The following is a 12,883-nucleotide window of genomic DNA, read 5'->3' on the forward strand; positions in this document are numbered from 1 at the left end:
AGGCCTAACGAATGTCATATTGTTATCCCTGAACAGGGTTTCCTATAAATTAGGCTTGCTTTTAATTCAAAAAAAGTAATTATGCAAACAGTAAACCTTCATTGGCTTTTTGATTTGAAGATAAGATTAACGTCATATCAATAATTGTTATATACTATGGATTGAAATTTGTCTATCTATTTATAAATTTACCTGATGAACAGTCAAATTTAATCGAATTACATATGATAAGAAAGACAACTCTGCATATTTTTGAAACACAACCGCAGGAAAATATAAAAATTAACTCTAAACATGGAATTTATTAAGCTCTTGCATTCCTTGAGCTACCAAACTATTATTAATGAATCTGTAGTAAATGTCAAAAAACTAAATTCGTTTACATTCAAACTCGATTCGTAACACTTAAAATTTATCTATTACGGTACATTAACGTTTCAGTGAATGTAAAAACTGTAGAATAACCTAGGTTTCTGGTTAAGGTCGTGTTTGCCCGTCATAGCCAAGCATCCGTCAAAATATTTCATCGATTCTCTTAATTTGTAATAGTATTCAGAAACAATGATTTACTCAATATTTGTAATTTGCTTGATATGGTACTTTATCTCTTTTATCTTTGAACTATTTTTTGATTTTTTTTTTTGTTTTCTTGTCGTTCTAATGAATGAAGCAAATTGTAATCGTTTTTCAGGCCTCATTATATGCTGTTCAACCTCAACCAATTGCTAGTTTTAAGTAATTTCGATACACAATCATCAATGTGAAATGTTTTGTGAATGCATCGACGGACGTAGCACTTCAAATAAAAAAAATACGTTACAGTTATTTAAAATAGATGATCAAATTGTGTAATGGCTTTATAAAGTTCTATTCGTGTTAGTTTTGATTGTCGAAATAGTATGTTCTGCCTCTTTTTGATAGTTATAACGGATTTCCCCCATACCCCCCCCCCCCCCCCAAAAAAAAAAAAACAAAAAAAAAACTCAACCAAACCTTAAAATTTCACAGTTTAGTCAGTATTTTTTTTTTATGTATAACAAAATGAGACTGTAGATTTATTTAATAAAAAACTGTTTTTTCTTCTCACAGTCTAGTGTTTGCCACAGCTTATACTACCCTGATTGTATCAATCATGTATTCAAACTTATAAATGTAAACAGCCTAAACACTTTTTTCGATAGATTTTGAATGTCAATATCTCAAAATGTTAACAGAGGTATAGTGCCTATTAATCCTTTAGTGTAAGGTTGCATAACTACTTTTAAAAAAACATTTAGTATACACGAATTTATTATTATATTCATAGGGAAAGTTTGTTGGATAATAGTATAATTAGGAAAATAACTCACTTCTTGGTTTTAAAATTAGGACTATTCTGAAACAAATCATAAGACACAAACGGCTATGCTGAAAAAAAAAAAAGCTCTACGCTATGACATTTTAAGGAAACAGACATTAACACATTATGTTCACAAAATCATCATTTAACATAAATACAGAACCATTGTCACTTAAACATCTCCAGTCTGATTTTGGAAAAGTGTGGTCTGTTTTGTACATACGTCTAATGAAAATAGGAACTTTCAATAAATGCATTTTTGGATGTTTCCCCGCGCCAACTCTGCTATTTATAGAGATACCCATAATCTAACTATAAATGGTCAATCTTCAACGGTGACGTTAGCATGGCGTTTTGTATAACCAAACAACAAAAATGCATGGCTAAAATTCAAATTCAGTTCATAAAAGCAGTGTCTATAATTCACACCGTGGTGTATTGGGGAAGAATCAATGATCTTGAGAGCACTAACAATTCACAAAATGATGTAGGCATTGGGTCCACTAATAACGGTAGACCCCATGGTTTATTTTCATAATGAAGTATTCTAATTTTATAAAGGGCTTAATTATGGAAACTATTCAATATCTTCATTAAGAATTCAGACGTAATAAGTTTTGTTATTATACCTCAGTATGTTTTTTTTTATCAAAAGTACTTTTGATGGATCCTCTTTTCTTCCAGTTGTTTTCCCAATCATAAATTTGTCATGCAAGTAAGCCTTTTGGTCTTGTATGAAAATTGTTTCTGGTTTGTTCACTTTTAATGCCCATTCTTTGTTTAGTTTGTCAGTAGCAGCATTGTTGTTGTTGTCATATTGTTTGGTAAATGACACTCCCAAATTTCCATCTTCCAACTTCTGAGCATATAAAACATTTGTTCTATCTGCCAGGCTAAGTTTTTCTTCCTTTACATTACAGTTATCCAACATGCTGTGTTTATCTAGTGAGGATGGATGTTTAAAAGAACGTGTACATCCTTCCTCAGGACAAGTAAAGATTTTGATATTGTCCGTCTCTTCTTAGAAACTGGCTCTGTAGTTGTATCTTTATCATTACTATCATCATCATCATCATCATCATCATCATCATCATCATCATCATCATCATCATCATCATCATCATCATCATCATCATCATCATCATCATCATCATCATCATCATCATCATCATCATCATCATCCTCTACAAAAACATAAATAGAAAATTCAGTGTTTTGTTATACTAAACAAAACATAGTTTTCATGGAAAGACATCATGCAAAATATTAAAAAAATCCATCATAATATAACATAAGTGTTGTCTATATGTGACTTTGTAAGTGTTGTGCCATAAAATGGTTGTGAAGGTGTGAGCTTTTGCTCCATGTTGAAGGCCTAACTCTATTACAAAGAACTACAATAAAAGCACTGTTTATTTGCTTTTTTTTTGTCATGTATGTACAAGGATTCTGTATCATGAATTTATATGTTAAATCTTTTTTCTTATATCTTTTGAAAATAATTTCACAAAGAAACACAAATTGTTACATATACACTGTTTTTCAATAAAACATAACTACCTCTGTCAACAACTACTGAACCCACTGTAGCATTCTGGGTATAAGACCAATCATGATGAACAAAAAGCTGTATCACAGGAATTTTCTTATCAATAATGCTGTTCCATGATATCAACTTTCCTAAAATGTAAAATATAAGCAAATAAATTATTTTTTATAAATTAATTAAAAAGGATCTTGTATGGATGGCGGCCTGGATATATCAATATCAATATACTGAAGTACATATAGCCTAGGTGGTCGTGTGGTCTAGCCGGACGGCTAAAGTGCAGGCGATTTGATGTCACGATATCTCAGTAGCATGGGTTCGAATCCCCGCGAGGAAAGAACAAAAAGTTTGCTTTCTACAGATCTAACATTGTTGGGTCGAAGTTTAGACGAGTTGTATATATATATATATAAATAAAATTAAATTTCAAAATGCTCCTAAAGTCCTTTAATTCTCTACATTTGTTCTCCAATTGGTTTCACATCTTTTGTGATAATCATGGATAAATGTAACTAACGGTAACGTAATGTCATGATAATAAGTCTGTAACAATACATTAAAGGGACGTAACCCTTACAAAAGTAACGTCTTATCTATTTAGGTTTGGTTTGTACTTTTGTATACACATATTTTTTTTTATTAATTCTCATTTCTTCGGTGAATTGGTCGTCACATTGGTAAAATGGGAAAACTTTATATATATATATATATAAGTCTGAAAATTACACCAAACAGTGTTAGAGTTAGATTTTATACTGACAAATTTTTGTCCGTCCCTCAGCGGGATTCGAACTCACACCTTTGATACACTACAGCACCAATCGCTTAGCCTCATGTCCAGCGCTCTAGACCACTCGACCAAATCCGCTATATAAAAAATATAACTTCAATAGTCGTAGTGTTACCTTGTCACGGAAGGTGAATCTAGAGATAGACATGATACACGTGTTTTTTAAGCGTGTGTAGATGTTATATTATTATTTTCATACACAATGTATTTATCATTTGTCAGCAATCTAACTCAACATTTTTTATATATCATATAGGATCATGATTCTATGAATCCTATATGATATATAAAAATTGTTGAGTTAGATTGCTGACAAATGATAAATACATTGTGTATGAAAATAATAATATAACATCTACACACGCTTAAAAAACACGTGTCTCATGTCTATCTCTAGATTCACCTTCCGTGACAAGGTAACACTACGACTATTGAAGTTATATTTTTTATATAGCGGATGTGGTCGAGTGGTCTAGAGCGCTGGACATGAGGCTAAGCGATTGGTGCTGTAGTGTATCAAAGGTGTGAGTTCGAATCCCGCTGAGGGACGGACAAAAATTTGTCAGTATAAAATCTAACTCTAACACTGTTTGGTGTAATTTTCAGACTTATATAAATATTTGCATTAACCTTGTATCTATATCACTCTTAGATCCAGTGGACATGTATATTGTATGGTTTGTCACTTGTTTAGACTTGTTTGTAAAATATATATATATATATATATATGAACAGTAAATTACAACTGAATATTGTATGAAACATGAAGATTCATGTATAGAGCAAATATTCTTTAGTTGTGAATTTATAACAGATAAATGCTTAAGGTCAAATGACTTAACCCTCAAGTTATTTTTTATTTCTGGTCACCTGGAGTATCAAAAGTAGACATTCTTTCTCCTCCTTTATTATCTATACAAGATACATGTACCATTATAGATTAACAAAATAACATTATGATGGGAGAGGCAACATATTGTCGTTCACTTAAACTATAATCTAGAAACAATTACTTGGGTAGCAGAAATTGATACAGTTGAAAATCATAATAGAAGGAAACTTTCTTCCATTCTCAGGAGTAATGAAATATTCTTGAGAAATATTAACATTGATATCCAAAGTGACTAAAATGGCTCTTCAAGCTATAGTTGAGCTGACAAGTAAATCATAAAATTATATTACCTTGACCAATATCATAAGCTCTCCAAACTTGCCATCCATTATCGGTAAACTTAAAATTGTGGAGCATAGAAATCAATGGAATACTTTTAATTGAGACCTTATCATCATCAGCATTAATAACAGGACTTATCACTTTCACCCTGTACTGGCCTCTTTGTTGCGAATCAATTGCCTGAAAAATAATAATAAAAGAAATAAGATGATAAAAATCATAGTTTAGAGATAACTGTTTTGTATTTAAAGCTTTAAGGACGTCCATCGGTAGTTTTACTGTCGCAAATTTAGTTTACCTGGCGATGCAGAGTATTTTCGAAAGTAAAACTATCTATGGACGTCCGCAAAGCTTCAAATACAATACAGTTATCTCTATTTTAATGCAAAACATGTTCATAATTTAATTTCAAGCATTATTTCTGTGTAAAATCTTCATTAAAAAAATTCAGCAAAAAGAACATCTTCTTTGGTCCCTACACTAGGTGACTGACAGAATGTAATAAAATTTTATAAACCGAAGATTTTTAGGTGCAACATGTGGGTTTTTTTGCTTATTGTTGTAGAAATTACATGTCAATACATTCAGCAATTCAAAATGTTGGCTTCCTTAGTTACAGACAAGGAGATAGAGAATTTTACAGAAGGAACAGAGTACAAAGCTAAAGTCCCCTTCAACTTTTTTGGTAGGGGACAAAAAATTAAAAAGTTGAATAATTCAAGCTTTCTAGGATTATACTTTGACTATAATTGCATATCAAATATTCTTAAACTCATTGCCTTTAATATAATTAACATACCAGTTTCATTTGGTGTGCAGTTGTCACATTATTGCCCTCGTTTACATATCTTTTTATAGCCGACTTGATATGGGATGCCTTCCTGTCACATGCGCCCTTCGCCCTTCCCATCCTGAGCCTCACAAAAATTGTAGGATTTTATTTTCTTGCCTAGCTCTTGATGTAAAGTGGCTATGGTCAAGGTACTTTTGTAGCAACCGGCATTATCTGACCATATGTTGACCTTTTTGACAGATGGAATATTTTGAACCACATCGACAAGAATAGCTCCAGTTGTAGCTGCATCTTGAGGGGTTGGTTGTTCAAATATATGCACATGTGTAAGAAATTTCACACTTTCCTCTGATTTTAACATAGTAACAGTAATATGCCAATTAATGACTCTCTTTCCAAACCAATCTGTCTGGCCCTCTCTAAATTTTTGCGGTAAAAATTTCATGGCCCAGTCAGCTACCATGAAAGCCTCATTTTCCCCAAGACAGTTCACAACAGCTTGTCTTGCCTTTTCTTGATTTTTTGATCGAAGGATATGACTTTTCCTTTCATAAATATCAGCTATTGCTTTTCCCACCTACAACAAAAACAAATTTTGAACTTTTGAACATTCTCACAATTATATCTAGAATTTAAACTAGAGGCTCTAAAGAGCCTGTGTCGCTCACTTTGTTCTATGTGCAAGTAGCATATTAAGCAAAGGACACATAATATAGAGGAGATTAGAATTCATGATAAAATGTTATTTTGATAATGATAATAACAAAAAACTGTGAAATTTTCTTAGGATTACCAATTCAGGGGCAGCAACTCAACAACTGGTTGCCTGATTTGTCTTAAAATTTCAGGGCAGTTAGATCTTTGCTTAATGAATAATTTTACTAATATCAAATCTGCTCTAAATGCCTAAATCTCAGATATACTAGCCAAAAACTGCATTTTACACCTATGTACTTTTTTTAGCCGTGCCAGCCATCTTGGTTGGTGGGCTGGGTCATCGGACACATTTTTCAAACTAGATACCCAATGATGATCGTGACCAAGTGTGGTTTAATTTGGCTCAGTAGTTTCGGAGAAGATTTTTGTAAAAGTTTGCGGACGCCAAATAATGGGGCCAGGTGATCTAAAAACCAGAGAAATGTGTGATGTAGGTCAAATTTACATTTTTTGGAAGGATGCTCTCAGACTCTCGATGCTGTTTTTCCTATACCTATACCAAGTCGCATACATGTAACTGTTGTTCATTTAGTACTTGAGAAAAGAACTTGGATATATCTACACTGAAACCAAAAACTATGAGGAATGAAGTTTGATAAGATGTTGTCTCTATTCAGAATGCAAATCACATCTGTATTAGTCACACAGTACCTTATTAATGAAGTAGGACATAACATTTTACCAGAATTTAAATATACCTTAAAGAGCACAGCTTCAGGATTATCTCAGTGTCTTTCAATTGCACTCTTTGAAATAAAAGATAATGTTTCATCAACAAAACTACACTGTTGGCATTCATCAGTATGTGAATGGTCATCACATTTTTGGCAGAAGGGTCCTTTTTCTTCACTCAAAGCATACGAACAACAGTGGTCTGCTATGGATGATGATGTATTTACATGTAGCTGGAAATAAAAAACATAGTTTATTCAATCTTTGGAGTGGCTTCTGAAAAGATATATATATATATATATATATATATATATATATATATATATATATATATATATATATATATATATATATAAAGAATAATGGTTGCTTTGAAGGTCACATTTCTATATACCCCTAAAAACTTTGTTTTGAGGGAGGGGAGATAACAAAAGTACTGTATCAGACCTTTGTTGGCACTTTTTTTTAGAAACATGTGATACCAGAATCCCAAATTAAAAAAATAACCAAAGTAATATGCCTATAAAATATGTAAACATTTGATAAGGCTCTATTAATAACCCAAAGTAGACACAAAACCTGGCATAAATTTTATGGATGGATAACAGACCCATAACTTTATAACAAAGTACAACCACAAAATATTTTGAAGTCGTATGAAAAAGGGAATATAAAAACTTAAATAAAAACCTTATAATCTGTTTTTAAGTAATGCTTTGCTACCACCAAATTATCCAGTGTTTTCTTCTTTTCATCCAAGGTTAAATCTAACTGTTCTACAGTTTCTGTCAGATCTGTAAATGCTCGACTTCCCTCAGAAATATAGTAGTCAAGACCCTCCATAGACTGTCTGACTGAAGCACTGCAGTCGGTCAAAATCTTGTACACAGTACTTGTTCCTGCAAAGGGAATTAAAATTGTTTAAGAAGGAAGGTCTCTTGGCCAAAAAAGAACACCAATCTTTTACAATATTTCACATGAAGTGTATGTATGTAATGAACATGAACATGAAATGAAGCCTGCTTTGTACTAGTCGGACACGCTGAACCCGATCTTTAACTTTCTACCACGCAAGGTAACAGTCCACAGGAAGACATGCCACCCCAAGGCGAGCATGCTACCACCAGACCATCAGGGCGGTTAAAAATAAAATGTTTGTGGACTTTATATTTTAAGGTAATGAAATTGGATTAGCCAGAAACCTCAAATTGTGTTAACAAAATGTCTGCATTACCAGCAAACATACTTAATTCATAAAATTCAAACTGTATAAACAAAATTGTATTCCATATGAAATAAATACATAAAGGCTGAATGTTTTCATCCTCACATAGCTGTGTATACTGCCTGATGATTGTTGCAGGGGCAATACTTCTGATTACATTTGGTGTTTGAATGAGTTCACCAGTTGAAAGCTGTAATGTTTTTTCTCCAATTGGTAAATCTTTGATCAAGTGGTTTGAAGTAATGAAGTCTAAAAAATGGTCAAGCTGTCCATCATTGATTTTTGAACGAGGAATTTTTGATGTTTGTGCAGGAACATCTAAACCAATACGTTGTGCATGCTTCTTAGCAGAATAAAACTTGTAGTGTGATAATCCTGGTATACTGGCACTGACTTCTGCAAAACTGTAATCATTTGTTGCCATTGATAATAACTGTCTCCTCAATGTTGAGGTGTTTGCAACCATGTATGAGCTGACAATAGCATCCAACAAAGAGCCTGTGGTTTTATTTTGTCATTTTCTTGCTCTCCAAATAGAGACTTTTTGATGAACTCAGAATCATCAGGACAAATAGTGTTCAGTAGAGCAGTTATACAAGTATTTGCTTTTGGTAAATATCTTCTTTTTGTTCTCTCACTTGACTTCTCTAAAGATTCAGTTAGACACTTTACAGAGCTTATGTCACATGTTTCCAAGAATTTATTGAATTTTCCAAGTCTATCAATTCTGATAACAGATGCTTCTGTACCCTGACTATCAGTTTCAGAATAACTGGTTGTTTCCTGACTTGATGATATAGAAGCATGTACAGCAAACTGAAAATAAATGTTATTTAAAAAAATATAAATAAAAATTCACAAATTTTATTAATACTGACAAAATAATTTTAATGCTATATTTATTTAATGGGATTTGAAAAACCACTGCTTAAATAACAAATGCATGTTTTTCTCACTATTAAGCTTGTATATAAATTTGAAGTCAATTAATTTACAAATAAAAAAGCTAGAATGTTTACAAATGAAATGCATTAAAAAAAAAACAATCAAGGGTCAATAACTCCTATAAAATAGGAATTTTCCCAAATTTGAACCTGGCCAAAAGATTTGTAGACACTCTAGACAATTATTAGAGTGATCTCAAATGGACGAAATCATTAAACATGTAGTTAGTACATTGAAAGTTCTTGAAATCTTTTAGTCTTTAGCCATGACGACGAGGAGATGCTTCATCTTGTTGTATGGGGCTACGATACGGTCTGTGGCCTTGTAACGTAGCAAAAAATAGTCAGAGTAACATTCAACATATAGACAAATTTTTATATAAACCTATTCAATGGAATCGATTCAAACATCATTTATCAAAAACAATGATGTCAATCCATTAACCTAGACCCAACCAGCGTAAGGCTGTGATTGGGCATACTTTATCGTATCTAGCTTTAATACTGCAAATTTTGATAGAAATGAAATTTTCAATGATACTTACACAATAACCACTAGCAAGTCGATGAGGTCTGAGATTGTACTGTTCTTCATATTGATAGCTACATGTATCACCAAGGTTGTCACTGTTCATCAAACACTGCATAAAAAAAATGTTTACTTATATCAGATGATAACTAATTCTTTAAAAACATAAACCACAGTAAGCTTATCCATTAACAGGCTATCAGGACTCCCTGTTAATTTTACGTTTGTTTTTGTTCATCATATGTCATGTATGTTTTCAACCCTTATAGGAAAATTCAAAAAAAATATTTTGATGAATTTATTTGTACTGAAAAAATGGGACAACACAATTTGCATAATGATATATACAGTATATATATGACTAGAGGTTTTAAAGTACTGAATGAACCCACATATATTCAAGTATAATAATGTTTAAAATTCTGCACTTACTTATTGTACAAATATTGATTGTAATTTGTACACACATAAATTTGAAGTATCATCATTTTTTTTCTCTCAATATATATTAAAAATGCTGAAATATACTGAATGTTAATAGAAACACAACGCTTACATGTACATGTATTTTGCATTGAATAAAAATTCACTGTCAGATCTTCTAACTAAATTTGTCTGTATCTGTAATTTTGCTCACTGACAGTTCAAAATTGATAGAAAAACTAACCAAACCAAATTTTTGTTTAACTTTAATTTAATATTTAATTAATATTTTAATATTTTTTAATAAAAATAAATTGGGAGAATCATTATAAATTCTTTTGGTATTCAGACTTTCAATACCAGAGAAAACTATTTTAATATATTATGATGTTTGATTTACTCCTTTATATGCCAGTAAGACTGATAAAATAAAACCCATTATCAGATAGAGATACCATACATGTACATTGACTCTGAATAAAATAATAACATGTACTAGCATTATAACTTACCTTTTTATTTGCAAAATTTTCAGCCAGGCTACAGGAAGTTGATTGCCCACAATAAAGGGTATTTCTGCATCTTGGACATATTGCTGAAACAAAGAATTAGATACATTTTTAGTATATGCAAATACATTTGTACTGTTAAAATAACTATCCTTCTCTTACATTCAAAACAATTTATTTCCAACTCAATTACCATCTTACTTTTCATGCTTTTGTTTATAATGCTTAAATTTTGTAATATCAAATAATTTATGCAAATTTGAAATAGAATATCCAGGAATAATAGAAATCACTAGCATTCATTGTTTCCAAAATATATTGTAGTTTCTGCTTTTAAAATGAAGGTAAAATATAATGCTCATTTTTTTTTGGGGGGGGGGGATTCTTTTTGATATGAATATTTAAATTATTTTATCAGTAAAGATAAAAAAAAGAATAGATGCATGTAACAACTCTTAACATTATTCATACCTTGATTGTTTTGTTTTATATGTCAGTTTCATTGATGATGATTTTTATGTACATGTACATAAGTTTTTTAATATAAATAAAAACTGGTTCAAACAAAAAAATGTCCTATCACCTTGTACATTGTATATACATGTAGGAAGTAGCCCGCCCCTCCCCCTTCTTAATACATAGCTGTGATTCTGTAATGCCCATTTGCCGAACATTTTCTGTTTTAAAAAACATGGGCATTTCTATACATATTGTAGTAAGGGACGACATCAAAAGATCGATGTAGGATAAAAAAAAAACTTAAATCAAATACATTTGAAGTTTGGGGGTCGATGGTGGGAGGTTAAACTTCTGCAAGTTTTGTATATCTAAAATCGATTTTTACATAGATATCCCTATTGTTCAATCAATTTTTCCCACATTAAGTTAAGAGGGAAAAAGGGGGGGGGGGTCAGTGAAAAAACTATGTGAACTAAGTTTTTTATCCTTCATTGTCCCCAAGTTGGTTACTAAATATAGATAACAAATTATGTGATACTCAGTTATAAAAAAAATCATTTTAATTATTTTACTTACGAGTTCCAACTGGAACTATGATTCCTGTTCTAGCATGAATCTCTTTCATTTTTCCAAAGATACATTTCTGTCTGCCTTTACCCCATACCATCCTCCATATATTTTATTGTCCTTTTGTGAGACGAAATTATATCAGGTATCCCACATATCTTTGATTTACAGCCTGTTTTGTTTTTATTCAAAAACCTGTGAAAATGTTCACTGCACACTTGACACTTCTATGTTAGATCACTTGGCAGTAGACCAGCCTCAGATAGAATAATAGACTGCAATTCTGATGACAAAGAAGTCAGTGGGGAATTTTCACCTATGCATTCACATATCTGTGAGCTTTTAAAGCTTTAGAAGGACATGATTATTTACAGGCCATACTGTTTTAACACCCTGACTGTTGATCACTGATATCGTCTGACAAGTTTCTCCCATTTGTGTGTACTTCATGTGTACACCATGTGTGCTTTTATATCAGAAGAGTTCTATCATGGGAGATAACTCTATATTCTCAATAATGAATAATGAAGATTTTCTTAATACTTTTTTAATGACATGCATGAATATCCCATTCAATTTACAAGTTTATTTGGTTTTTTATATAATATAGATTATATTGAGGTCAGATAATACTTTGAAATCAGTGTGGAAAGGAATGAAAACATCTACAGATTTTAAGGATCTATAGATCCACTAAATTCTTTAAAAAGTAGAAAACCTTGATAAATCTGCATATTGGCTGATTAAAACTTTTGAAAACATTAAAATAAGCTTGGAGAAAACTTTTCATGACATTAAGCAGTCTACAAACAAAAATTTAACAAAATTCTAATTACCTGTATTTTTACCTGAAAAGTCATGTTTCCATGGCAACAACAGGGTGACACATTATGATTATGGAGTGACAAATATTTTTTTTTTTGAAAATTGAGACATAAAATGTATTGAGGTCAAAGGAGTAGGGGCAATAAGGCCCTTATTTGGCCCAAAAATTACTGCAAATTTAAAAGTTATCATACATACTTTTAAATTACTGAAAAGTATCTCAGGTAGAAGGTAATCGGAAAAACAAAATAATTTTGGACATTGAACAAGTTACCATGGCAACAAATCATGCCTTAATTTGCATATTTTGTAAAATTGTGTGATTTTCCATGTTTTTCATCAAATTTTCAAGTATATTTTCGATTGGA

This window comes from Mytilus edulis, chromosome 11 (assembly GCF_963676685.1).
Source record: "Mytilus edulis chromosome 11, xbMytEdul2.2, whole genome shotgun sequence".
Taxonomy (NCBI): domain Eukaryota; kingdom Metazoa; phylum Mollusca; class Bivalvia; order Mytilida; family Mytilidae; genus Mytilus; species Mytilus edulis.